This window comes from Sus scrofa, unplaced genomic scaffold (assembly GCF_000003025.6).
Source record: "Sus scrofa isolate TJ Tabasco breed Duroc unplaced genomic scaffold, Sscrofa11.1 Contig2298, whole genome shotgun sequence".
In the NCBI taxonomy this organism is placed as follows: Eukaryota; Metazoa; Chordata; class Mammalia; order Artiodactyla; family Suidae; genus Sus; species Sus scrofa.
In genome coordinates, this window is record NW_018085066.1 from 141,286 (window position 1) to 152,378 (window position 11,093).

Here is an 11,093-nt window from a genome sequence, read left to right on the forward strand (position 1 = left end):
TACCCACTGCTCCCTGGAAGCCAGAGTTTACCATCCTGGCTCTGCCCTGGGGAGAGCTGGCTCCACAGCCCAGAGAGGTGGGGCAAGGCCATAGGTCTGGGTGACTTTCTTCCCCTTGACCCTCTTTTGTTTCATCTCTTGCACAGCTGCCAGGCAGAAGAGGGGACAGTGCATCAGTTTCAGGCTTCCCAAGGGCTTGGCGCAGGGGCCACATGGAGTGGGGAACAGCCCACCATCCCCCATTGCCCTGCCACCTCTCCTGGCCAGCAACACTGCTGACACAGCCCACGGCTGGCCCACAGTAAACACACAATGAATGATCACCTATACTTGGGCAGCCACAGCCACAGACAGATCCATGTTCAGCAGCTGTTTGAGGCTAAGAGCAGAAGGCAGATGGTGCTCAGGACACAACAAAATGGGCTTACAACAGTAAGCAAAACAAGGCTGTTGGTGGTGTCAGAGTGGCAGATGGAGACATCTGCAGATGGCAGGGGAACTCTACCTCTCTGAAGTCTCTGGAATGCATAGGGAAGATGAAAGCCACCCCTGTGGCACCCAAGCAAGCAACAAAGCAGTATATGCAAAAACTAATCAGCTTTGAACACCATGAGATTTTCAGCTACCCTGAAATATATTTCTTTGGTCCAAGGCAAAGAAGCACCAAGGCAGGCCCAACAACAGTAGCTATGATGATGACCAGGGATGTTATGTGCAGGTGCCCCACAATCCTACGGCTTACAGGTATGAGGTGCTCAAGGTCATTGGGAAGGGGAGCTTTGGGCAGGTGGTCACTCTTACCACCACAAAGTCCACCAGCATGTGGCCCTGAAGATGGTGTGGAACTAGAAGCACTTCCACCAGGAGGCAGCTGAGGAGTTCCACATCCTGGATTACCGGCAGAAGCAGGACAAGGACAATACCATGAACATCATACACATGCTAGAGACCTTCACCTTCCACAGCCACATCTGCATGACAGTAGAGCTGCTGATCATGAACCTCTAGGCGCTCATTAAGAAGAAAAAGTTTCAGGGCTTCAGCCTGCCTTTGGTTGGCAAGTTTGCCTACTTCATCCTGCAGTGCCTGGACACTCTGCACAAAAACAGGATAATTCACTGTGATCTGAAGCCTGAGAACATTTTATTAAAGCAGCAGGGTTGAAGTAAGATCAAAGTGGTTGATTTTGGCTCCAGTTGTTACCAACATCAGCAGGTCAACATGTACATCCAGTCCCATTTTTACCAGGCCCGCAAGTGATCCTCGATGCCAGGTATAGCATGTCCATCTATGTAGAGCCTGGGCTGTATCCTAGTGGAGCTCCTGACTTGTTATCCCCTCTTGCCTGGGGAGGATGAAGTGGACCAGCTTCCCTGTATGATTGAACTTCTGGGCATGCCCTCCCAGAAAATGCTGGATGCCTCCAGGTACAAAAATAACATCTATGTTTCACATATTAGTATGGGTGGGCTCTCAGTGCAGGGAGGTGTAAACCAAGATTTTATGTCTTATTTCTTATTTTATTTTTCTAATATCTGTAATAAACCTATTAATTCTGAAACTATTACATTATTTAAGAGAGAAACATGAGAAAAACTTCCACTAAAAAATTTACAGTAATAACTCCATAACATGCCTTATCACATGAAACAAAATTAGTACCTCAACATAGACATTTACACACAAAACTGTACATATTTTCATAAGAAATTGTGAAAACCTTAAAATTTTTTTCAAATAAAATACATACTTTGAACTAGGAAATTATGAACATCTTAAAAGTATGTTTTGATCATTGGAAGTATTCACACAATAAATGTCTTCATTATGTTCACCTTATTAAACATGAGAAGAAATTTACTGCAGTTAAATAATCACGCATAGCCTTCCTGGAAATAGCAATTCTTCTTTGAAAATAGGTGATGTATGTCCCTACTGCTTCATTATCTTTTGCTGGTCCAGAGCTGCTTCATGGCATTTTTCATCTCTCCATTTCTCAGAGTATAAATTAAAGGGTTCAACATAGGAGTGACAATAGTGTAAAACACAGTCAAGGATTTATCACTGGGCAAGGTAGAAGGAGATTTCACATACATAAAAATACAGGGCACAAAGTACAGGACCACAACAATAATGTGAGAGCCACAGGTGGATAAAGCCTTGTGCCTCCTTTTTTGACTGAGATTCTTCAGGGAGTGCAGAAATGAACCTATAAGAGATGAATAAGAGCATAAAGTTGACTACACAGATTGCCCCATCATTGACAACCTCAGTGAGGCCAATGATGTAGGTGTCAGTGCAGGCAAGTTCTAACAAGGGGTACGTGTTACCGATGAAGTGGTCAGTGCCATTGGGACCACAGAAGGGAAGGTTGTAAACAAAGAGAAGCTGGACTACAGCATGTAGAAACCCACCAACCCAGGCCAACAGCAGCAGCAGAACACACACCCGCTGATTCATGATTGTCAAATAATGCAAGGGTTTGCAGATGGCCGCATAGTGATCATAGGTCATGACCACCAGAAGTATTGCCTCAGCACCACCAAATAAGTGTCCTATAAAAAGCTGGGTCATGCAAGCTCGGAAGGAAATGGTTCTCTTCTCATAGAGTAAGTCTATAATCACATTTGGTGTGACTGTAGTAGAAAAACAGCACCCATAAAAGATAAGTATCCAAGAAAGTAGTACATAGGAGCATCCAGAGTTGGGCTGTTCCTCACAGTCATGACAATGAGTATGTTGCCCATCATTGTCACAATGTAGATGAGCAAGAACAGGACAAACAATATTTTCTGACCCTGGGTGCTCTGGGTGGGCCCCAAGAGGACAAACTCATTTACATTGTTCCTTTGTTCCATAGTTTCTTCTCTATGTTTTATTTCAGAGATCAGTACAAAATTATGTATAAATGTAATCATTGCCAGTGACTTCCTGAAAGCTTAGGTTGATTTGTTTAGTCATTCAAGCAATAGGAATTGTGGTTTATCACATTCCAGTACATTCAGATATTATAATACAAAGCTGCTCAAAACATGATCCCAACCTCAAAAATCTTACACTTTAATGGAAAGTCAAGTAATTAGATACATATGTGGGAAAAGGACACATTATTAGTCTTTTTGTGTTTTTTTTTAAGGGGTGCACCCATGACATATGGAGGTTCCCAGGCTAGGAGTCTAATCAGAGCTGTAACTGCTGGCCTATGCCACAGCCACAGCAACACCAGATCCAAGCCGCATATGCAACCTACACCATAGCTCACAGCAATGTTGGATCCTTTATTCTCTGAGCTAGGCCAGGGATCAAACCCACAACTTCATGGTTCCTAGTCAGATTCATTTCCACTGTGCCATGACGGGAACTCCAAGGACACATTATTAAATAAATGAGTTTCCACAACTAGATTGCCACCTGGAAGCTAATTAAATTGTACATATTGCTAATACTTTATACAAAAAATTCATTAAATCTTTAATAAAAAGATTAAAGCAGGATTTCCTTCATACTTACTTTCCCAGTTAATAAAGGAGATGATGTGCTACGTTTGAGGGGTAGAAGAGTCTTCTTAATCAATCAATGAAATCCCACATAGGTATCTTTGGAATTTCAAAACTTTTTAAGGATTTAGGAATAGATACCACATTGTCAATACACAAAAGTAGTTTGGGGAAAAGATTTACACTGTAGAGTGTTTAAATAGAGTTAATATCTAAAGTAGATGAAGACCACTAAGCAAATAACAAATTAAAAATATAAATAAAATATAGGGTGTTCCTGTTGTGGTTCAGTGGTAACAAACCCAACTAGTATCCATGAGGATTTGGGTTTGGTCCCTGGCCTAAGTGGTGTAGGTTGCAGAGGTGGCTTAGATTCCACGTTGCTGTGGTTGTGGTTTAGGCTGGCAGATGTAAATCCAATTCACCCCATGCTGTGGCCCCAATTATATATATATATATATAAAACATTTAAACAAAACAATTAAAGGAAAAAAACATCTAAATTGCCAAGAAACATAATAGGATGCTGAAACTCAGGTGTGAACAAAAAAAAAATAAGAATTGGGGGTTTTTTTGTTTTGTTTTGTTTTTATTTTGTTTTGTTTGTTTTTTGTCTTTTTGCTATTTCTTGGGCCACTCCTGCAGCATGTGGAGATTCCCAGGCTAGGGGTCCAATTGGAGCTGTAGCCACCGGCCTACACCAGAGCCAGAGCAACGCACGATCTGAGCCGCGTCTGCAACCTACACCACAGCTCACGGCAACGCCAGATCGTTAACCCACTGAGCAAGGGCAGGGACTGAACCTGCAACCTCATGGTTCCTAGTCGGATTTGTTAACCACTGTGCCACGAAGGAACTCCTAAAATAAGAATTGTAGTAATGGCCTGGTTACTACAGAATTAGAAAGTCAGTCGGTCAAGTGCTATAGATGTCACATCACATTCTAGATTTTAAAAGATTAACAAGAAATTCTTAGAGAACATATCAATTGAAAATATCATGATATTTAGAAACATATGCCAGTTAAAATATCCCCAAATGGTTACACTTGAAATTAGTTTCTAAGTACCTGATGTTAGAGAAGGTAAACTTATTCTGGATCTTTAAATATGAAAATATTCAAAGAGAGTACTATATCATAGAATTGACTTCCACATATCTTAGCAATCACAAACTAACTTGGCTGATCATGAGGGTCAGATAGAGGAACATTTAAAAGGATAAACTCTCAATTTGGGATCTTTCTTCTTTTTTGAGAAAGGCCTGTATTGCTATAAATTTCCCTCTGAGCACTGCTTTCGCAGCATCCCATAGATTTTGAGAGGTTGTGTCTTCAATATCATTTTTCAAGGTAGTTTTTAATTTCCTTCTTGATTTCTTCATTGACCCATTGGTTTTTTAGTAGCATGTTGTTTAGTCTCCATGGAGTAGGTTTTTTCTCTTTGCTTTTCCCATGGTTGGTTTCTAATTTAATGGCATTGTGGTCAGAGAAGATACTTGAGATAATTTCTACGCTCCTAAATTTATTGAGATTCGCTTTGTGTCCCAATATGTGGTCGATTCTTGAGAATGTTCCATGAGCATTTGAGAAGAATGTGTACTCTGATTTTTTTGGATGTAGTGTCCTGAAGATATCAATTAAGTCTAACTTTTCTATTGTTTCCTTTAGGATCTCTGTTGCTGTATTGGTTTTCTGTCTAGAGGATGTGTCCATTGATGTGAGGGGGGTATTTAGGTCGCCTACTATGATTGTATTCTCATCAATATCTCCCTTTATGTCTGTTAATATTTGTTGTATGTATCTGGGTGCTCCTATATGATACCTTTTAAAATTGTACCTCACAAAATCAAATACCTCGGAATACACCTGACCAAAGAGGTAAAGGACCTATATGCCGAGAACTATAAAACCTTAATCAAAGAAATCAAAGAAGATGTAAAGAAATGGAAAGATATTCCATGTTCCTGGATTGGAAAAATCAATATTGTGAAAATGGCCATACTACCCAAAGCAATCTTCAGATTCAATGCAATCCCTATCAAAGTACCCATGACATTTTTCACAGAACTAGAACAAACAATCCAAACATTTATATGGAACCACAAAAGACCCAGAATCGCCAAAGCAATCCTGAGAGACAAAAATCAAGCAGGAGGCCTAACTCTCCCAGACTTCAAGAAATACTACAAAGCCACAGTCATCAAAACAGCGTGGTACTGGTATCAACACAGACAGACAGACCAATGGAACAGAATAGAGAATCCGGAAATAAACCCTGACACCTATGGTCAATTAATCTTTGACAAGGGAGGCAAGAACATAAAATGGGAAAAGGAAAGCCTATTCAGCAAGCATTGCTGGGAAACCTGGACAGCTGCATGCAAAGCAATTAGACTAGACCAATCCCTCACACCATGCACAAAAACAAACTCCAAATGGCTGAAAGACTTAAATATACGACAGGACACCATCAAACTCCTAGAAGAAAACATAGGCAAAACACTCTCTGACATCAACATAATGAATATTTTCTCAGGTCAGTCTCCCAAAGCAATAGAAATCAGAGCAAAAATAAACCCATGGGACCTCATCAAACTGAAAAGCTTTTGCACAGCAAAGGAAACCAAAAAGAAAACAAAAAGACAACTTTCAGAATGGGAGAAAATAGTTTCAAATGATGCAACTGACAAGGGCTTAATCTCTAGAATATATAAGCAACTTATACAACCCAACAGCAAAAAAGCCAATCAATCAATGGAAAAATGGGCAAAAGACCTGAATAGACATTTCTCCAAAGAAGATATACAGATGGCCAGCAAACACATGAAAAAATGCTCAACATCGCTGATTATAAGAGAAATGCAAATCAAAACTACCATGAGATACCACCTCACACCAGTCAGAATGACCCTCATTAATAAGTCCACAAATAACAAGTGCTAGAGGGGCTGTGGAGAAAAGGGAACCCTCCTGCACTGTTGGTGGGAATGGAAACTGGTACAGCCACTATGGAGGACAGTTTGGAGATACCTTAGAAATCTATACATAGAACTTCCATATGACCCTGCAATCCCACTCTTGGGCATCTATCCGGACAAAGCTCTACTTAAAAGAGACACATGCACCCGCATGTTCATTGCAGCACTATTCACAATAGCCAGGACATGGAAACCACCCAAATGTCCATTGACAGAGGATCGGATTTGGAAGAGGTGGTATATATACACAATGGAATACTACTCAGCCATAAAAAAGAATGACATCATGCCATTTGCAGCACCATGGATGGAACTAGAGAACCTCATACTGAGTGAAATGAGCCAGAAAGACAAAGACAAATACCATATGATATCACTTATAGCTGGAATCTAATATCCAGCACAAATGAACATCTCCTCAGAAAAGAAAAGCATGGACTTGGAGAAGAGACTTGTGGTTGCCTGATGGGAGGGGGAGGGAGTGGGAGGGATCGGGAGCTTGGGCTTATCAGACACAACTTAGAATAGATTTACAAGGAGATCTTGCTGAATAGCATTGAGAACTTTGTCTAGATACTCATGTTGCAACAGAAGAAAGGGTGGGGGAAAAACTGTAATTGTAATGTATACATGTAAGGATAACCTGACCCCCTTGCTGTACAGTGGGAAAAAAAAAAAAGATTTGTCTTTGCAGATGACATCTGACCTGATTTCCAGAAGATGATGAATGTTAATTTCAGAACAAATCATTTAAAACTTGTTTCTAATGTACATAGTTCGTCATATAATTTATCACAGAGTTTGAAACAGGCAAGTTGATAGAATTTGTGTTTATGTGAGAGTGAAATAGAGAAACATTTGTGGGACTGTTCTATTTATCACAAAGTGCTGCTCATGGAGGATTCACCAAAAAAAAAAAAAAACACACTAGGTCACAAAAGATGTTGCAATAAATTTCAAAGTGCTTTAATCATACAGACTATATCTATCTATCGGGATAGAGAGATGTGTATATATATACACATATATATATATATGCTTACATATGAAATATGTTATATATATAACATTAAAACGTTATTCAACTAGAAACTGATAACAAAATTTTAATATTTTCTCACTATTTACAAATTAAGCAACACAAGTCTAATTTACCCATGAACATTTTGAAAAATAAATTTTCAAGAGAAATATAATGGTATATGCATGTAACATATATTTAAAAATCTATGAATTATATACATAAACTACATATAATGTGCTACATAGTTTCATTTGTAAATTAACTAGGTACAGCTAAAGGAGTGGTTAGAGAGACATTTCCAGCTTTAAGAGCAAGTATTAGAAAACAAGAAATATTTTAAGAAATGACCAAGCTTTCATGTCAAAAAGCAAGAAAAATAAAAGTAAAATAAGGATAGAAAACATTATAGTATAGAAATAGGATATAGAAGTAAGAAATCACTGAAATAAATATTGATTGAGGAGTTCCTATTGTGGCTCAGCAGTAATGAACCAAACTAGTATCCATGAGGACATGGGTTTGATCTCTGGCCTCACTCAGTGAGTTAAGGATCCAGCATCATTGTGAGCTGTAGTGTGAATCACAGACGCAGCCTGGATCTGGCATTGCTATAGCTGTGGCAGCTACAGCTCCAATTTGTCTCCCACCCAGGAACTTCCTTATGCCACAGGTGTGGACCTAAAAAGACTATATATACATATTAAATTTTCATTGAACCAATTCCTGGATTCATATGTTTTATTATCCAGCTTTAAAAGCAACATATGAATCATATGGAAACCTATGAATCCAGGAATTGGTTCAATGAAAATTTAAGAAAATTTATAAGCTCCTAGCAAAATGGATTTAGAAAAATAGAGAAAAAATAAATTATCAGAATCAGGAATCAAGAGAATGTCATCACTGCAGATCCTACAGATCTTAGAAATATAATAAAGGCTATGATAAATGAATTTATGACAGTATACTTGCCAACTAAATGAATTGTCACTTCTCTGAAAAACCCAACCTTCTAAATAAACACACTAATAAAATAATGTAAAACTAGAATAATCTACTACACAATACAATTAATTATTGGGAATCCTTCCCTTCCCAAACAGAATTCTATTCCCATATAGCTTTACTAATGAATTCTATACAAAAATTAAACAAGAAATAGTACCAATCCTACCTAAATAATTTTAGAGATAGGAGGAAATTATTATACTCCCTGACTCATTTTATGTATGCATCATAACCCTTATACTGAATGAAATAAGGGCATCAAAACAAAAATAATCAAATTGATATGTCACATCAACATAAACACAAAATTCTAAACAAAATAGTTTGATTTTTTTGGATGTTTTATTTTTAGATTTTTTTTTTCTTCTTATGGTATATGAGGCAAGTCTGGAACAATGTTTGGTCAGGGGCTAATTATGTACCACTACTGATGCAAAATCTTTCTAGTATTTAGCCTACTGCACTGACCCTGTGAACCACACAGTTTTCTACCTGGTGAGAATAGGCACTATTCCTGGTCCAGTGTGAGCACCAAGGACCTTTCTAACTAATCCATCTGGGTAAATCTTCCCCAGCCTCTGGTAGTTTCCTCAAATCCATGAATTGATGGGGATCATCTCCAGATGCCCAACATTCCCTCCCTCAATCTCTCTGAATCTCTCTTTCTGTCCTCCAAGTATATCATATGCAATTAAAATAACATCAGAATTCTAGCTGTCTTGGTGCACTGGTCTCTTCAATCAACATCATCTCCTCAACTCAGGAAGTCTACCAGAATCTTCTGAGTATCTCTCTCTGTGCCAAAACATAGAAACATTTTGAAGGTAATAAACTGGAAAAATCCTAGAGCCAACTTTTTCCCATTGCTCAGTGGTCACTGATAATTGCTTATGAAGTCCAGTGTCTTGAAAATAATTATTTCACATTATTTGTTTGTTTCCTTGGTTTTACAAAAACCTATACATGAATATTTATAGAAGTTTTATTGACAATTTCAAATAGCTAGAAACAATCAAATATCTCTTAATAGAGAAAAAATAAATATGTGATAAAGTTTAGAACACTACTCAGCAGTGAAATGGACTACTGGTAAATAAATAATATGTATAAATTTCAAATGCATCATACTAGGAACAAGAAGCCAGATTTAAAAGACAAAATACTGGGTGTGATCTTACATATAGTAAATGCAAAAAAAAAAGCACCAAAAATTCTTAGAAACAATAAGCAAATTCAACAAAGCTATGAGACAGAAAATTAACAAAAAATGATTTTCATTTATATACATCAACTATGAACCATTTATAAGCATTTCATGTTAAGTTTGTAAATAATCCCATTTGCAATGGAAGAAAATGAATAAAATGCTAGGTATTCACCTGAGTTGAGGGATGTATGATTTAGCTTGGTTGTGGTAATCATTTCACAGTATATATGTCTGTAAAATTATACAACTTATATACATAAAATTATTTTAGTGGCCACACCCACATCATATGGAAGTTCCCTAGCCATTTACTGAATCCAAGCCCTAGCTGAGACCTATGCCACAGCTATGGCAAGGCCAGATTCTTTAACCCACTGTGCCAGGCCTGGGATGGAATCTGTGCCTCTACAGCAATCCAAGCAACTGCAGTCAGATTCATAATCAGTTATGCCACAGAAGGAACTCCAAATATATACAGTTCTAATTTCTCAATTATACTTCAATAAAGCTGGAGGATGAAAAGACAAAACTGTAGGAATGGAAATGAGTCAGTGTTTTCCAAGACCACTGTTTTCCAAGGTATAGACAGGAGATGCTACAAGGAGGCATGAGGAAATAGTTTTGGTGGTGAAACATTTTGAATATCGATTAACATGTTGATTACACTATATATGTATTTATCAATTCCTGCAGAACTTTCATGAAAAATGATGAATAGTATACTGTGAAGATTGTGTTTGAGTAAACAGAGAAACAAAGAACTCTTACATTGAAATATCAGACAACTGGAAATTTAATAGAAGACAAGAAACTACTTAAATATCAGCCAAAAAAATAAAAAATTAAAATTTTGATGAAATTGCTAGTTCTTTATGAATGTAAAAGAAGAAGTGTTAGTGGAAATAGCTACCCAGTTTGTGGATAAGAATTCACAATTATCTAAAGATACAAATTTTTCTCAATCATCTTATAAAAATAGTATGTGTATTTTTTACGAGATACTTATTGAAACTAATTTTTAAATATAAATGTGCAAGAATAAACAAGTTCGATAATGTAAAGTAATAAAGAGACTAGACCTATGAGATATCAATGCTATTATATATATTTTTTAGGGCCACACTGTGGAAGTTCCTGGGCTAAGGGTCAAAAAGGAACTGAAATTGCCAGCCTATGCACAACAGCACACAGGAATCAAGCATAATAAATTACACCACTGCTATGCAGCAGATCCTTACGCAGCACAGTGGAAAAATAAATATGATATTTTAAATAAAAATTTTAGAACATATTTCAAATAATAAACAATAAAAGATCAAAAAAAAAAAAACAATGGAGTTAATAAAACATATTTTTAAGTGAAACATAGAATATTGGT

General features: G+C 37.5%; 2 pseudogenes; one reads left to right on the forward strand and one right to left on the reverse strand.

Moving 5' to 3' along the window:
• The first annotated feature begins 186 nt into the window (after window positions 1–186).
• LOC110258532 lies at window positions 187–1,590 on the forward strand (annotated as a pseudogene).
• A 353-nt stretch (window positions 1,591–1,943) lies between these two features.
• Window positions 1,944–2,858, reverse strand: LOC110258533 (annotated as a pseudogene).
• Between the last annotated feature and the right edge of the window lie 8,235 nt (window positions 2,859–11,093).